The following is an 18077-nucleotide window of genomic DNA, read 5'->3' on the forward strand; positions in this document are numbered from 1 at the left end:
ATCTATTGTATAATAAGATATTATAAAAGGTTATGCCTGAGTATTGACCAATAAACACGAGGTAGGAAATATAAATAGGAATGAAAAGCAAACACAGTCCTATATATTTCAGATGACATTTTATTCTCTAATGTGAAATATTTTATTTCTCCAGTGCAGCACATATGTAACAATTTTTTTTAATTATCTGTTTTATTAATATTTGTTTATAATTAGTGAAAATTAAGAAATATGTCTAATACATATGTATTAGTTTATTTACACCAACAACATTTCACTAACATATTGAAGGTTCAAAGATTTTGAAATTCATAATAAGATTTATTTTTAATTTAATTGCTAATAATCTCTAAATAAGTACATTGTTTATAAATATTTTTTAAATATGGTAATGTTTCCCATTTTACACAGTTTATTTGTAGTACCTGAATATATCCTCATGATGGTGCTGTTGCCTAACATTTCACATAAACTTTCTAACAGCGAGAGGCGCTAGTGATATTTTTTTAAATACACAGAAATTGCAGATCTGGACAAGAAGCAAGGCTGCATTCTTGAAGATCTCCATTATTTTGTGTGTTGGATAATAACCTCCAATTTTTATCTTTATTTGGATGCTAAGAAAACAACTGCAAGAATTCAGCTTTTTACTATACCCAGGACATGGCTTGGCAAGTACTATTCTTCTACTTTGGTTTCTTTTCTATGGCTGCTCCTAATCAGTTCTACTACTCAATTCTAGAGGAGCTGAAGCTAAATTCTATTATTGGGAACGTTGCAGAAGATTTAGGATTGGACAGCAGCAACCTTAAAATGAGAAAGTTAAGGATTGTTTCTCATCACAGCAGAAATTATTTCAATATCAGCGCAGATAATGGTAATTTATATGTCAGTGACAGGATAGACAGGGAGGAGATCTGTGGGGCAGAGCAGAGCTGCTTTCTGGATCTTGAAATCTTGGCGGAAAATCCAGTAAATGTTTTTCCTTTAAAAATTGAAATACAAGATATAAATGATAACCCACCAAGTTTTTCAAAGGATAGCTTTACTGTGCGGATCAGTGAATCTGCCTTGCCTGGAGCACGGTTTGTTCTTGGGAATGCTCGAGATCCAGATTTAGGGTCTAATTCTTTGCATAATTATAATCTTACTCCCAATCCATATTTTTCATTGGTAGAAAAATCTGAATCACAAAGGGAATATCCAGAACTCAGCTTAGTGCAATCATTAGATCGTGAGATACAGCAAAAATATGAACTGACGTTGACTGCTTTTGATGGAGGAAAACCTATGAGATCCGGAACAGCAGTAGTCAGGGTTTTGGTTCAGGATGCTAATGACAACTATCCAGTATTCAGTCAAAATAATTATAAAGTGAGTTTAGATGAAAACTTACCAATGAATTATCTAGTTGTTCATCTAAATGCTACTGATAAAGATGAAGGATCCAATGCAGAAATTTCATATTCGTTTAGTCATATCCCAGAAAATGCTCTGCAGGTGTTCACTATGGATTCTCAAACTGGGATCATCAAGACCAAAGGTGAGCTGGACTTTGAAACAACTCAATCTTATGAAATTACAGTAGAAGCCTCTGATGGTGGAGGACTAGTAGCACAAAGTTCTGTCTTAATAAATATTATGGATGTTAATGACAATGCTCCTGAGATAACCATCGCATCACTGTCTACTCCAATTCCAGAGGACTCTGCGCTCGGGACTCTTGTGGCTTTAATTAACGTAAAGGATTTGGATTCAGGAAAATATGGAGAGGTGAACTGTGAAATAACCGAAATAAAGACACTCAAACTAGTTCCATCTTCCAATAATTATTAATTATTATGTAACTGCAGGAGAACTTGACAGAGAGACGTCATCAGCATACAACATCACAATCACAGCAGAAGATGAAGGCTCTCCTCCAATGGTCACTAAGAAAACAGTTCACATTACTGTCTCAGATGTGAATGATAATGAACCAGTCTTTGATAAACCCCTTTATATTTCCTACATTCCAGAGCACATTCCAGCAGGAACATCAATACAGAATATTCATGCATCTGACCTGGATGAAAATGAGAATGCTAGGATCACTTATTCTATTATCAATAGAAATATTGATGACATCCCAGTGACATCTTATGTTTCCATAAACTCAATGACCGGAGTTCTCTACGCCCAGAGATCATTTGACTATGAGCAGTTGCGGGAATTTCAGTTCCAGGTGATGGCTAAAGACAGTGGATCTCCTCCTCTAAGCAGTAATGTCACAGTGAGGATATGTATCATTGATAAGAATGATAATGCTCCGAAGATCCTCTACCCGTCACCAGACACTGAGGGATCAGCATTATTTGAGTTTATTCCTCACTCTGCTGAGAAAGGTTATTTAGTCACCAAAGTGATTGCAGTGGACGCTGACTCTGGACACAACGCCTGGCTCTCCTATCACTTACTACAGGTTCCCGATCCTTCATTATTCACCATTGGCCAATATACTGGGGAAATCAGGATTGGACGAGATCTTCCAGATACAGAGTCTTTAAGACAAAAACTTGTGGTTCTGGTGAAGGATAATGGCGTACCAGGTCTGTCATCTACAGTCACTTTGAACTTAGTTGTGGCTGAGAATTTTCAACAAGTTATACCAGAAATAAGAAGACAACCCCATAACTCAGCAACTGTCTCCAATACCACATTCTACCTTGTAGTAGCCATAGGCCTGATCTCTCTGTTATTCATTGTCACAGTGTTAATCACAGTCATCGCTAAATGCAGAAAATCAAGTACCCCTACAAGTTATGGAGCATACAGTAGAAACGTGTATCCTCAGTTCACCCTGGGATGTCCTTCTGAGATCAGTGATACAAGTTTACCTTTCCCATTCTCATATGATGTGTGTGTGACTCTGGACTCCAAGCAGAATGAAATCGCTTATCTGAAACCAGTGCAGAACGTCCCCACAGAGAATCTCATAGACACCGAAGTTGCAGCTCCTGGAACTGACTCTATAAATGCCAATTTGCCTTCAAGCAACAATATCCAGGTAGGAAGCAGAAAATTATGTTTGAAAATTATATTATTATAAATTCACTCTTAGGGGACAATTCATTTAGACTGGACTTGTGCATGCCGATATTAATAATGGGGCTTGCTTGAGTACAGTGCACTTAATTCATTAAGCAACGCATACCTCTTTAATGAATTGGGCACATTTATTTTACGGCATGTGCCCCCACTGGAAATGTAATCCAATCAAGGCTCGGAGTACATTTCTAAAGTTTTAACTCATCATGTATTTGACTGGCGTCCATGTTACTTTTATGTTAGCATAGCTACTCGGAACTGACTTTTAATTGCCAAATGTTGCAATATTTTGCGCAACTTCCAAATTGTGCAAAATTACTGTGACTTGTTAAGATAAGTTTATGTCTTAAACATATTAATGAATTGACTCCATAGTGTTTCCATGTTGTCTACAGTTCCATTTGCTGTTTAATAACATAGCATGTAAAAAAGGTAATATCTGTGCGCTATCGCTATTTTACTGACATGCAGTTTGAGGAGAAATATTGCACAAATATAAATATGAAGTGATGTCCAGCTGGCACTTAAATTTGGAAGCCCCTTTCAGCTAAGGCAATATGGATAAATCCTGTGCATAGTTTCAATGTGTGGGGCTAATTGATAAATATATATTAATAAATCCAGGAATGAGAAATGTGCTGAATGATAAAACTCAGAGAAAACTGTAAGGCTGTGTGCACATGTTCAGGATTTTTCGCCTATAAAAACATGATAAAACCGCAAAAAAATGCATACATTGAGCATCCTATTATTAGAATGCAATCCGCAGTTTTTGTGCACATGTTACGTTTTTTTCCGTGGCGGAATCGCATTCCGGAAAAAAAAACAGCATGTTCATTCTTTGTGCGGAATTGCGGGGATTCCGTGGAGCACCCCCAGACGCAGGGCCGCAGGGTACTCGGTACCGGGCCTCTCTGTCTCAGTTCTGGGGTTGTCACGGTGGCTAGACCTGGTCCTTGACCCTGCTAAGTGCTGTCCAATGAAAGGTGTGATGATTGGTGCGTGGTGCAAGTCGCGATGAATAACGAGGAGACAGGGTTGCAGTCTCTTTACCTCTTTACTGAAGGCTTCAGGATCCTCAATCCAGAGTAATGCTAACAGGGCTGGCTAAGACCGGCCGGTCCGAAGGCACATCCAGAGTTCCCTTTGCAGGTGGAAATCAGTGCCTACCTTCTAGCGCCTGTGTGTTGTAGTACCTCCCTGCTGAGCACCGCGGGATAGTCCTCACAACTGTTGTGTCTGTTTCTGATGTTCTTCTCTCACAACTCGTATCTGTTCTGATGTTCTTTCTCTGTCCCCCAGATGATATGGATAGGACGCACCCGTATGACGGGTAGGCCTGGAGTTCTTCCGGCACCCTAGCGTCACCCCTCTCCCACAATTGCCCCCTATGTCTGCTTAGGTGATTTAGGTGAGACAGCCAACCTAAAATTAACTGTCCTGCCGCTGTTTGAAGTATTGCTTGGAGCCTAATACTTCCTCGGCGTTCTGGCCACCGGCTACGCGCCTCAGTAGGATGTTGCCTCAATCTTACGGCACGACTCCTACTTGCTTTATCTCCTTTTTGCTGCGATCTCGTTTCTCACTTCTCCACAGTAAACCTAGCTTCTTTTCCTTTCTTAGGATGCCACCGCATTCGAGTGCAGGCGCGGCTCCGTAACGTTCTGTTCGCTAGGCCACTGTCAGGATCCCACCCCTGACAGAGACCCCCCTGTATCTTCCCCTGCAACACCCTCTGCCACAGGATGTTGCCTGGATCCAACCCAGTCAGCTTCTGACTAACTTCCTATCCAGCCCCCAGTTTTACCAGATTGTGAGGAGTGGCCTAATACATAGAACCCTTTGCTCCCCCTGGTGGCCAGAATGTGAAGTGTAAAGTGTGACTGTGATACCTGGTCAGGTGAACTCCTTAAGTGCCATCAGACGTACCATCACTCCCCTTAGCGGCGGAGCGTCAGTACTGCAACGACCAGGGCGCTGCATCCACACACATAGGAATGCATTGATCCGCTTACTTTCCGCATGTGGCTATTCCCACCTTTCAGGAAGTAAGCGGATCATGTGCGGTTAGTACCCAGGGAAGAGGAGAGGAGACTCTCCTCCGGACCCTGGGAACCATATAATTGTTAAAAAAAAATTAAAATAAAAAATCGTGATATTCTCACCTTCCGGCATCCCCGGCAGCCTTCCCGCTCCTCGCGATGCTCCCATTTCCAGGGATGCTTTGCGGCAATGACCTGTGATGACGTAGCGGTCTCGGGAGACAACTACATCATCTGGGGTCATTGCTGCGAGGCATTACTGGGAATGAAAGCTGCCGGGAGCATCGCGAGGAGCAGGAAGGCTGCAGGGACGCCGAAAGGTGAGAATATCATGATTTTTTTTAAAATTATTTTTAACATTTCTATCTTTTTAATATTGATGCTGGAAATTTTCCGCAGCAATTCTGGATGTGTGCACATAGCCTAAAGAATTGGTCCTATAGGATCAGTATAGATGTTCCACAGGTGGCATGAGGGATTCTTCTGTTGCGCTGAACGCTACTAACAATGCAAAGAAACATGTAGAAACATAGTCTGATTATACCACAGCTCTTGGGCAGGGGAGGAAGCAAAGGAGAGTATACAGACAAGACAGCATGGGATCACAGTTGATTCTTTATGTGAGGTAAAGCATTTACTGCTTGTTTTACAACAGTCAGGGACATGTTTTACCTCACAAAAAGAATCAGCTGTGATTCCATGCTGTCTTGTCTATATACTCTTTTGATTCCTCCCCTGCTGTTCTGTTTGTATAAACTCTTTTGCTTCCTCCCCTGGCCAGGAGCTGTGGTATGATCAGATGATGTTCCTGTACAGTCAGACACAGGCAATACACAGTACACAGGAGGGAAACATTTATATGATTATCTTAACAGGGTAACATTTTTTATAACACATCCAATTGCGTAACTTATTTTTATTCCAAGACGTATTAATAAAAATGAACGCTGTAAGTGAAAAAACTCCTTAGAGTAAAGAAAAACCCAAACATTCTTGATATAATCAGATTAATTCTAAATAGGAGATTCACGTTTTACCGCTATTCTGAATTGCACATTGAACATTGTACAGTAAAAACAAAATACAAAAATAAACTTTGAATTTTTCCTCATTTTCCAATTGATAATATGGTAAACTGATTGCTGTATTTAAAAATTTCAACTAGACCCGCAGAAAAAAACCCTCATATGGCTATGTTGGGGAAAAAAAAGTTATGGCTCTTGAAAAAAGGGGAAGAGAAAAATGTAAGCAAAAAAATGAAAACTTTCCAAGGGTTAAATTCTTTGGTGGCTTATAAGTATGTCAATAGCAATTGTAGCTTTTGTTCAATAATTTGTTTACATTTCATTGCGTTCCAAGAGGAAAAGTATTTTTGATTCTCGTTTGACGTAGCTTTAAGATGGCACCATTTATCATCTTCATTGGTACTATTTTGAGGTACATACTGTATAACTTTTTAAATTATTCTTAATTCTGTTTTATTCAAGCAATATGAATAAAAAATAGCAATTATGATTATTTTTTAATTATGTCAGTCATTATTTGGGATAAATAATGGGTTAATTGTATAATTACAGTCATAATGGATGCTGCCATAAAATATTTATAGTTGATTAAATTGCTTTCATTTGACCGTATGAAGCCTTGATCGTAAAGTCAACATCTGACAGAGCCTACTTTGGGTATAAAGATGGCGGACTTATGCAGCAGAAGCCCAGTGGGACCCTGCAGTTCTGTCACTGGGAGCCAACCGGGTGATAAATGGAGACCTCTTTCTCTATCTAACCGCATAGATGCAGTGGTCAGAATTGGCCAAGGCAACTAACTTGTTAAAGAGACGGAATTATAGTTATCTTTGGTGGCTGCTGTTTGAATGGGTTGTATGATGGAGGATGTATAATAAAACTCCTGTGTAATCACGGTGTCAATCTTTTACAGCGGTTTACAGGAACATTAGTGGAGCTAAATAAAATCAATAAAAACAATAATAATAATAATCTTTATTTTTATATAGTGCTAACATATTCCGCAGCGCTTTACAGTTTTTTTGCACATATTATCATCGCTGTCCTTGTTGGGGCTCACAATCTAAATTCCCTAGCAGTATGTCTTTGGAATGTGGGAGGAAACCGGAGAACCCGGAAGAAACTCAGGCAAACACGGGGAGAACATACAAACTCCTTGCAGATGTTGTCCTTGGTGGGGTTTGAACTCAGGACTCCAGCGCTGCAAGGCTGCTGTGCTATCCACATGAACAAGGACTTGGGCCCGGATGTGCTGCATCCAAGATTTCAGTTATTGCTGGTACTGTACCCAGAGACTGGTGCAAAGCTAATGTGGTGGGCATCTTCAAAAAAAGAATTTTTGCCGCTATCAGATTCCCTTTTAAGTTCTTTAATACAAACACAACCACAATAATATCAAAGTGACCTATGGATAAACCGATTGTAACTGTTCATCACTGCTTGGCTGCCAGACACTATCTGTAATGTTTAGTCAGTATTTTGTAGCTTTCTCTCCATCTTTCTATGGCTTAGCTGTAATTTAGGATGTTCTCTCACTATCCTGATTCACCACAAAATGGCTGCTGCATTCTCTGCATCATAATAAACAAAATACACTTATTATATATAATGGTTTGTTTTATAGTTAAAAAATGTATATATACTGTATATAATGAAAATTTAAGTGAACTGGTGATACATACATTACTTGGAAATTAAAGGGCAGATTGATGAATTGGTTGCAATAAGGTCTTACAAACCCTGAATATTGTGAAAGTCGTGCGTTCTCCCATCTGTCCCCAACTTTATACAAACACACATTCTGTAGGCTGCTAAATAGAAATATACATGGTCATAAAAACCAACCCAAGACTGCAAAGTGAGGTTGAATGAGGTTTGTTGTTTGCTACCGGAGATCTACATGTCTACACAGATGCCGTATTAAAAAAAAATCAAGTCCTAGTGCAATATTACTTTTTGATATTAGACCTTCTGTGCAAAGATGTATAGGACCTTCTAACACTTCTTTCACTATTAAATGTCCATTTTATTTCTTTTTTATGGATGCTAAAGCTTCAAAAAACGTAAATAATTAAGAGGATTTCTTTTCAGGGCATTATATTGCACTATTATTTGTGCACTTTAGGTAGTTTCTGTTACAGAAGTAATATTGTTATCTTTCTCCTGAAACTTGTTCTTTACTTGGTAAGTATTCTTTCAAGCCTTTTTATCCAGTACGGCACTTTAAAACTTTTGAGCATTGTGTTATTCTGGTGACTTCTACGGATGTGCCAGTTCTTACTGTATGTCAGGGTTTAATACATATATTGATACATTTTTTAATATATACAATTATTTATTTTTTGTATAGATACAACTTAAGAATCACAGAATCATTGGAACTGTCTATTTAAATCATATAATTTTTTTCTTTGCTGCGTTTTTTCAATTTATAAACTAACAAGTTAAAAGAGTAATCTAATATAAGAATATTCTTAGTTTTATAAAAATGGATTTGTAGTGCTTACATTTCGCCTCATGATGTCAGTGTTGGATAAGATTGCAGAGAAGCGGAATATTCTGTGTGGCGCTGCGGATGCTTACTATATTCATACACAGCAGACCCTAGACAAGGATATTGGCATTCCCACTCCTGCTCTTTGTATGTGGACACTTTTCTTCCTATAATTCAGGATTAAACATTACAGTTTTCCTTGGATTCTTATGGAAAGTGAAGACTCCTCTTCTATAGACAGCATGGCGTGGCAAGTATTATTTCTCTTCTTTACTTTATGTTCTGTGGCTGCTTCTCATCCACTCCACTATTCGATTCCAGAAGAGATGAAGATAAATACTGCAGTTGGGAATTTAGTGAAAGATTTGGGATTAACTACTAATGAATTAGAAATCAGAAAATTACGAATTGTTTCTCATAACAACAGGAATTATTTCAACGTGAGTTTAGAAAATGGCAATTTATATGTAAGCGATCGGATAGATAGAGAAGAACTATGCGGGTCCGAGCAGATCTGCGTCATGGACCTTGAGATTCTGGCTGAAAATCCTGTGAACGTTTATCCGGTCAAGATTGAAATCCAAGATATTAATGACAATCTACCAACATTTTCTCACGATGTGTTGGAGCTGAGAATAAGCGAGTCCGCTTCTCCCGGTTCATGTTTTATTTTGGGAAATGCGCTTGATCCAGATATTGGCACTAATTCCTTACAGAGTTATACTTTGAGCTCAAATCCATATTTTTCCTTATTGGAAAAAACTGACAGCGAAGGAACAAAACATCCTGAGCTGATCTTGGAGCAAAGTCTGGATCGTGAAAAGCAAAAACAACATACATTAATTCTAACGGCATCTGATGGCGGAAAACCTCTGAAAACTGGGACTGCATGCATTACAATTGTTGTACAAGATGCAAATGACAATTATCCTGTTTTTAGTCAAGATACTTACAGAATCCATTTAAGTGAAAATTCACCACTTGGTTCTCTTGTCCTTCAACTCAATGCCACAGACAAAGATGAAGGATCCAATGGAGAAGTTACATATTCATTTAATCATATTCCTGAAAAAGCACTTGATGTTTTTATTTTGGATTCTCAATCTGGAGCCATTAACACAAAAGGAGAACTGGATTATGAAATAACGAAAACTTACCAGATCACTGTCAAAGCCACAGATGGTGGAGGACTTCTTGCCAAATGTACTGTAATAATACAGATTGAGGATGTCAATGATAATGCCCCGGAAATAATGCTTGCTTCACTATCAAACCCTATTCCAGAGGATTCGGTACCCGGGACACTTGTGGCATTAATTCATGTTAAGGATTTAGACTCTGGGAAAAATGGTGAAGTTACGTGTCAAATATCAGAAACTATTACATTTACATTGATTCCATCATCTAATAATTACTACAAACTTGTGACAGCAGCGTACTTAGATAGAGAGAAAATATCTACCTATAACATCACAATCATTGCTGAGGATGAAGGATCTCCGCCAATGCTCACAAAGAAAACAGTACATATAATTGTTTCAGATACCAATGACAATTCACCAAATTTTGAAAAATCAGTTTATACCGCTTACGTTTTGGAGCAAACCACAGCTGGAGCTTCAGTGCTTCGTGTCCACACATCAGACCCAGATGACTGTGAAAATGCTCGGATAATATATTCCATAATAAATATAGATATAGATAATATTCCGGTATCTTCTTATGTCTCCATAAACTCAATGACTGGAGTTCTCTACGCCCAGAGATCCTTTGACTATGAACAGTTGCGGGAATTTCAGTTCCAGGTGATGGCTAAAGACAGTGGATCTCCTCCTCTAAGCAGTAATGTCACAGTGAGGATATGTATCGTTGATAAGAATGATAATGCTCCGAAGATCCTCTACCCATCACCAGACACTGAGGGATCAGCATTATTTGAGTTTATTCCTCACTCTGCTGAGAAAGGTTATCTAGTCACCAAAGTGATTGCAGTGGACGCTGACTCTGGACACAACGCCTGGCTCTCCTATCACTTACTACAAGTTCCCGATCCTTCATTATTCACCATTGGTCAGTATACTGGGGAAATCAGGATTGGACGAGATCTTCCAGACAAAGAGTCTTTGAGGCAAAAAGTTGTGGTTCTAGTTAAAGATAATGGTGTTCCATCTCTGTCGTCTACAGTCTCTATAACTTTAGTCGTGGCAGAAACCTTTCAGCAAGTATTACCAGAGATAAAGCGTCATCCAAGTACACCAAGTATTCCTTCTAATGCCACCTTCTACCTTGTAATCGCCATAGCTCTGATTTCCTTATTGTTCATTATAACGGTATTGATTGCAGTTATTATTAAGTGTCGGAAGTCAAGTATGCCACCATCATTTGGGCCATACAGTAGAAACGTGTATCCTCAGTTCACCCTGGGATGTCCTTCTGAGATCAGTGATACCAGTTTACCTTTCCCATTCTCATATGATGTGTGTGTGACTCTGGACTCCAAGCAGAATGAAATCGCTTATCTGAAACCAGTGCAGAACGTCCCCACAGAGAATCTCATAGACACTGGTGATTCTGTCATTGTCGGTGGCAATATGTCTACTGAACAAGTTACACAGGTAAGATATTTTTTTCACCTAGTTTGAAAAACCATAGAATTGATTTTAGTCTATTTAATGTTTATAGGCAAAGAGTTTATAAAATGTTATATGAACTATTAAAACAGTAAAACTACACCAAGACCATCATGCAAAACCCAATCACATACGATATATTAATTTCACAACTCAGGTTCTACATAGAGATGGAATGAAAATGTGTAAGCAAGTATTTTAACGTATATGTGGCTTATGTGTAAGAGCAAGAAGCTTTAATCCTCCAAAACTTTGCATGACAGAGGGCTACATTGAATCAGGCAGCAGTACAAGAGTGATGCTGAAGTTCTGTGTACATTGGATATGGAATGAAAATATATGGAGATAAACTTCAGTAATTTTACTACTAAGAGTGAATAGTTTATTAAATATTTCTGATCCTGTAGTGTCCTGTAGATGATTATGTATCCACTGTTTTAAGAGAGTATGGTGGACTCAGGAGGGGAACTAATTGCTGTTGAACTGTGTTCCAGGGCTATATCAATTGCTTTATGAATTATGTGTGTAAAAACCATCTAAAGTGGCATGTAAAAGTTTAGTTCAAAACTACTGTTATTTTGAACAGTTAAAAAAGTTGAAGATTAAATGATCTCTAAAAGGAAAAATTTAAAGATGACACATGTTATTTGTATTTTAGACAAAAATAGAAAAACATATTGCAATTACTTACATTTAAAAAATGTAAAAAAGGAAAATGGGCCGACGCAAACGTTTGGGTACCCTTGGAGATTTGTGTGCTCAAACAACTTTGACCAAGGTTTCAGTCCCTAATTAGCCTGTTAGGGTTATGGCTTGTTCACTATCATCATTAGGAAAGGCCAGGTGATGCAAATTTCCCAGCTTTATAAAACCCAGCCTCCTGCAACCTTGTGCCAAAAAACAGCAGCCATGGGTTCTTCTAAGCAGCTGCCTAGCACTCTGAAAATGAAAGAGGTAGAGGCCCATAAAGCAGGAGAAGGCTATAGGAAGATGGCAATCTATTATGATACACGTCACTCCGGAGTCCACAATACGGTGCACAGAGAAAGAATTTCAATCCTAGCAAATACTTTGAAGAAAATTCTGATGCTCAAAAAGCAGCATCAAGTTATATTTATTTAAAGTATAACAATCCCAATGGTTATGTTACGTTTCGGTCTTGACTCAGACCTTCTTGAGACTGGGATACAAATAGTAGATCAAAAATTCACAATTAGATTTAATATTAAAAAATAACAAATAATAAATAGATGAGGCAGTACAAATGGTAATTAGTACAACCAGAATCTAGACAATATATAAAGTAGAACAATCAAACAGGTGGCACAACAAAGTATTATGTAGCATCCCAATGACAAAGAGATCTACATATATGTTGTGCCACCTGTTTGATTGTTCTACTTTATATATTGTCTAGATTCTGTCTACATTCTGGTTTGTACTAATAACCATTTCTACTGCCTCATCTATTTATTATTTGCTATTTTTTGAACATTAAATCTAATTGTGAATTTTTGATTTACTATTTGTATCCCAGTCTCAAGAAGGTCTGAGTCAAGACCGAAACGTAACAAAACCATTGGGATTGTTAAACAGTAGATATCTTTAAGACATTGGTAGAGATAATAATGTTTCATTTGACTATATGGTTTGTTGCGCTGCTTCTTGTCTCATTATATCATTAAAACACTCCGCTAAGGTTATAATTTTGCATTGCATTTTAAATTTAATCACAACTAAAATTGGAAATTTGTGTAAAAATACTAGGAATAGGCAATAATATTTCCTGAGGAACGTTTGCTGGTAGTACCTACATTTTTCCTCATGATGGTGCTATTGCCTAACAATACGCATAAGTTATTCGAACAGTGTGTGGCGCTTGTAATTCTTTAAAAGCACAGACATTGCAGATCAGGACAAGGAGCAAGGCTGGATTTCTGTTTGTCTCTCTTGTATTGTGTTTTGGATAATAACCTCCAGTTTTTAGCTTTATTTGGAAGCTATTTGGAGTCCAGCTGCAAGAATTCATCTTTTTACTATACCCAGGACATGGCTTGGCAAGTACTATTCTTCTACTTTGGTTTCTTTTCTATGGCTGCTCCTAATCAGTTCTACTACTCAATTCTAGAGGAGCTGAAGCTAAATTCTATCATTGGGAACGTTGCAGAAGATTTAGGATTGGACAGCAGCAACCTTAAAATGAGAAAGTTAAGGATTGTTTCTCATCACAGCAGAAATTATTTCAATATCAGCGCAGATAATGGTAATTTATATGTCAGTGACAGGATAGACAGGGAGGAGATCTGTGGGGCAGAGCAAAGCTGCTTTCTGAATCTTGAAATTTTGGCAGAAAATCCAGTAAATGTTTACTCTGTTCAAGTTGAAATCCAAGATATCAATGATAACCCACCAAGCTTCCCAAATGAAATATTTAATCTAAGAATAAGTGAATCTTCATTGCCTGGAGCAAGATTTGTTTTAGAACATGCGCGAGATCCAGATTTAGGCACCAATTCTTTACAAAGTTATAGTCTAAGTCCCAATTTATACTTTTCATTGGTGGAAAAACATGAGATTGGAATAGAATATCTTGAACTTACCTTAGTGCAATCTTTGGATCGTGAAAAGCAGCAACGATATGAATTTATTTTAGCTGCTTCCGATGGAGGAAAACCTATTAAAACTGGAACTGCAATTATCAAGATTGATGTTCAAGACATGAATGACAATTATCCAGTATTTAGTCAAAAACATTATAAAATGAGTTTAAATGAAAACTTACCAATTGGATATGTAGCTTTACAATTGAACGCCAGTGATAAAGATGAAGGATCCAATGCAGAAATTTCATATTCATTTAGTCACATCCCTGAAAGTGCAAAACAAGTATTTACTATTGATTCGCAAACTGGAGTCATTAAGACAATAGGAAAGCTAGACTATGAAACAGCACAGACCTATGAGATGACGGTGGAAGCTACTGATGGTGGAGGTCTAGTTGCAAAATGTTCTGTTCTAATACAAATTTTGGATCTTAACGACAATGCTCCTGAGATAACGATTGCATCACTGTCTACACCAATTCCAGAGGATTCTGCACCTGGGACCCTCGTAGCATTGATTAATGTAAAGGATTTGGATTCTGGTAAAAATGGAGAAGTGAATGGTCAAATAACAGAAATGAAGGCACTTAAGTTAGCTCCATCGTCCAATAATTATTACAAGGTTGTAACTGCAGGAGAACTTGACAGAGAGACAACGTCAGCATACAACATCACAATCATAGCAGAAGATGAAGGCTCTCCTCCAATGGTCACTAAGAAAACAGTTCACATTACTGTCTCAGATGTGAATGATAATGAACCAGTCTTTGATAAACCCCTTTATATTTCCTACATTCCAGAGCACATTCCAGCAGGAACATCAATACAGAATATTCATGCATCTGACCTGGATGAAAATGAGAATGCTAGGATCACTTATTCTATCATTAACCAAAATATTGATGACATCCCAGTGACATCATATGTTTCCATAAACTCAATGACCGGAGTTCTCTACGCCCAGAGATCATTTGACTATGAACAGTTGCGGGAATTTCAGTTCCAGGTGATGGCTAAAGACAGTGGATCTCCTCCTCTAAGCAGTAATGTCACAGTGAGGATATGTATCATTGATAAGAATGATAATGCTCCGAAGATCCTCTACCCATCACCAGACACTGAGGGATCAGCATTATTTGAGTTTATTCCTCACTCTGCTGAGAAAGGTTATCTAGTCACCAAAGTGATTGCAGTGGACGCTGACTCTGGACACAACGCCTGGCTCTCTTATCACTTACTGCAAGCTCCTGATCCTTCCATTTTAACAATTGGGCAATATACTGGGGAAATCAGAATTGGAAGAGATCTGCCAGATATAGAAACTTTAAGGCAAAAGATTGTAGTTCTAGTAAAAGATAATGGCGTACCATCTCTGTCATCTACAGTCACTTTGAACTTGGTTGTGGCTGACAATTTTCAGCAAGTTGTGCCAGAAATAAGAAGACAACCCAATAACTCCGTAACTGCCTCCAATACCACATTCTACCTTGTAATAGCTATAGGCCTGATCTCTATGTTATTCATTGTCACAGTGTTAATCACAGTCATCGCTAAATGCAGAAAAACTCACAGTCCAACATCATTTGATGCTTTCAATAGAAACGTGTTTCCTCAGTTCACCCTGGGATGTCCTTCTGAGATCAGTGATACCAGTTTACCTTTCCCATTCTCATATGATGTGTGTGTGACTCTGGACTCCAAGCAGAATGAAATCGCTTATCTGAAACCAGTGCAGAACGTCCCCACAGAGAATCTCATAGACACTGGTGATTCTACGGTTGTTAATAATAGTGGGCCTACTGAACAAGCTACACAGGTAAGGTAGAGTTTTTCTCTCTGTTCTTCAAACTTCTGAAGTAGGTATTATATCAAGCTACTTTCTTGTAAGTTGCATAGGACATTTAAAGTAGACTAGGCATATGAAAATGAGCTGTAATAATAATTTACATTTATAATATTACATATATTTTTTTACTGTTTTACTTCCATGGTCTTGTAATTATAGTACTAAAGGTTAAACCACACATTTCCTTAAAGTAACAATATACTGTAAACCATACTAGCTTTTAATATCTGCATGTGGAAGCATTTATTTTAAGATATTGTCTGTGGTCAAATCACTTTCCTCGCTAACAGAGATGATGAAATCACTTTGATGCAAGTTGAATTAGTGTCACATTTTTCGAATTTCACCAAACCTGGCAACTTTGTGATTTGCTTGTCAGAAATCTCTTTTAAGAAAAATCTAAGTTACAGGTCAATTTGTTTTGATACTATACATTCATAATAATATCATGAAATTGTAATGTGACAGAAAGCAATATTGTAGCTCTAGTAAGCAATGTTGGATATCTATATCTTGGGGTCCATTCACATATTTTTTTATTTGTTTAGAAGATACACCCTGAATTCTAATATGTCCAGGGGTCTACAAGAGAGTGCCTAGTTTTATCTTCTTTATCTATAAATCTACCAAGGAGCATCCACCTTCTAAAGCCGTTGTGTGCCTACCATATCTAATCATAGGGGTCTACTAGACATATGGTAGTCAAAACAGTTATTAACAGTGGAGACTAAGGGTATCAGATGGTACTGTTTGCTGTCCATCACAGGTCTCCTTAAAGACTACATTTCATCAGTTTTTATGCTGAACTGGATACACAATGTAATAGTGGTTGCAGAATAGAACAAAACACTTTTTGTATAATTTGCCTCCTGTTGCAGAAATATTAGCAAACAAAGTATTTGGCAACTAATTAGTAAATTGTTGTTAAATCAAAGTACTATAGGCGCTATCTGATCCACTTGGATTTAACACATTTTACTTGTTAGATTCCAAATACTTTGATTTTAAAAGAGTTTGTAAGTGCTGCTCTGAAGTTGTATGGATTGCAGTTTTAGTGCCCCTGCACTTTACTTATGTTACAAAAGCTAAGCTGCCTCTGCTTGCAGCCTCAGGGAGTTTACAGTTTGGGCTAGCGGCACCATAATTCCAGCTGCCAATGAAGATCACTCCACCCACCGCAAACAAGAATCTGGGAGGTGCACTGCTGATAGATAACTTGGGATAAGCCTTTTAAATGTGCTTAATAAGAGGGGGACCAGGGGTCTTAGTGAGGACCTTATGCAACTTAGGCAACAAGCAAAATGTGGGAATGATGGGATGTTCAACCCACATCTGCTTCTTTTCTCTAAGAGAAATTACATCAAGATGATGGGCATGATTATATAGGTCAAAGAGTTTAGTGGTAATTAGCGCTGTGGGATCAGATGGTAACTTTTGGTAAAAATGGGAGTTTCCTAATTGCCTGTGTGCCTCCTCTAGGTATAGATAGGTGGACCAAAGCATCACATTGCCCCCTTGTCCGCCTCCTTGATAAGGAATGTGTCATTATTTTTGAGGGTAGTGAGGACCTGTCTCTCTCAGTGAGAGTTAGATTACAGGAAGCCAGTGCCCATGCAGGCATGTCAAAAATGTCCTCCTTGTCCAAGTCAAAAAAGATTTTGACACTCGGTATCAGGGAAAAAGAGGGAGAGATTATTTTACTACATGCAGAACGGTATAAAAAAAAAGCAATTTCTGAATTGCTGGTTTTTGTTCATTCTGTCACCCAAAAATCAGAATAGAAAGTGATCAAAAAATGTCATGTGCCCAAAATTGGTACCAATAAAAACATTACCTAGCCCCACAATAAATAAGCCCTCAAATGACTCTGTCAGCTGAAATCTGAAAAAATTCTAGCTCTCAAAATATGGTGACGCAAAAACTAGTTTTCACAATAAAAAAGCGTATTTTAGTGTGTGACAGCAGCCATACATAAAAACCCCATATAAATCTGGTATCGCACTGACCCGAAGAATGAAGTCGCCTAATCACTTTTGCTGCAAGAGGAACAGCACAAAAAATAAATAAAACTAATTCTTCACATGCTGTTGATTTTTTCATTCTGCCTCCCAAAGATAGCAGTAAGGCTCGGTGCACATTTACCGCTTACATCGGGGTGTCTGTGTAAATCTCTGAAATACGTGATTCAGACAGAACCTCTGGCTGAAGATTCCCTGTAATGAGGCAGATGTAGGACGCCGTCTGACCTGTGATCCGGTGGTATCCATCTTTTTAGGATTGCATAAATGTGCCATCAGCCACAGTTTTGTGCACTTCTGAAAAGAAGGACACCGTGGAACAGAGGCTAGAC

The 18077-nt window shown here is 38.2% G+C and overlaps 1 pseudogene; it reads left to right on the top strand.

Annotated features, from left to right (window-relative positions):
• Positions 1-13327: 13327 nt before the first annotated feature.
• LOC143773474 (protocadherin gamma-B5 pseudogene) lies at positions 13328-15706 on the top strand (annotated as a pseudogene).
• Positions 15707-18077: the final 2371 nt, after the last annotated feature.

Source organism: Ranitomeya variabilis, chromosome 5 (assembly GCF_051348905.1).
Source record: "Ranitomeya variabilis isolate aRanVar5 chromosome 5, aRanVar5.hap1, whole genome shotgun sequence".
NCBI classification, from domain to species: domain Eukaryota; kingdom Metazoa; phylum Chordata; class Amphibia; order Anura; family Dendrobatidae; genus Ranitomeya; species Ranitomeya variabilis.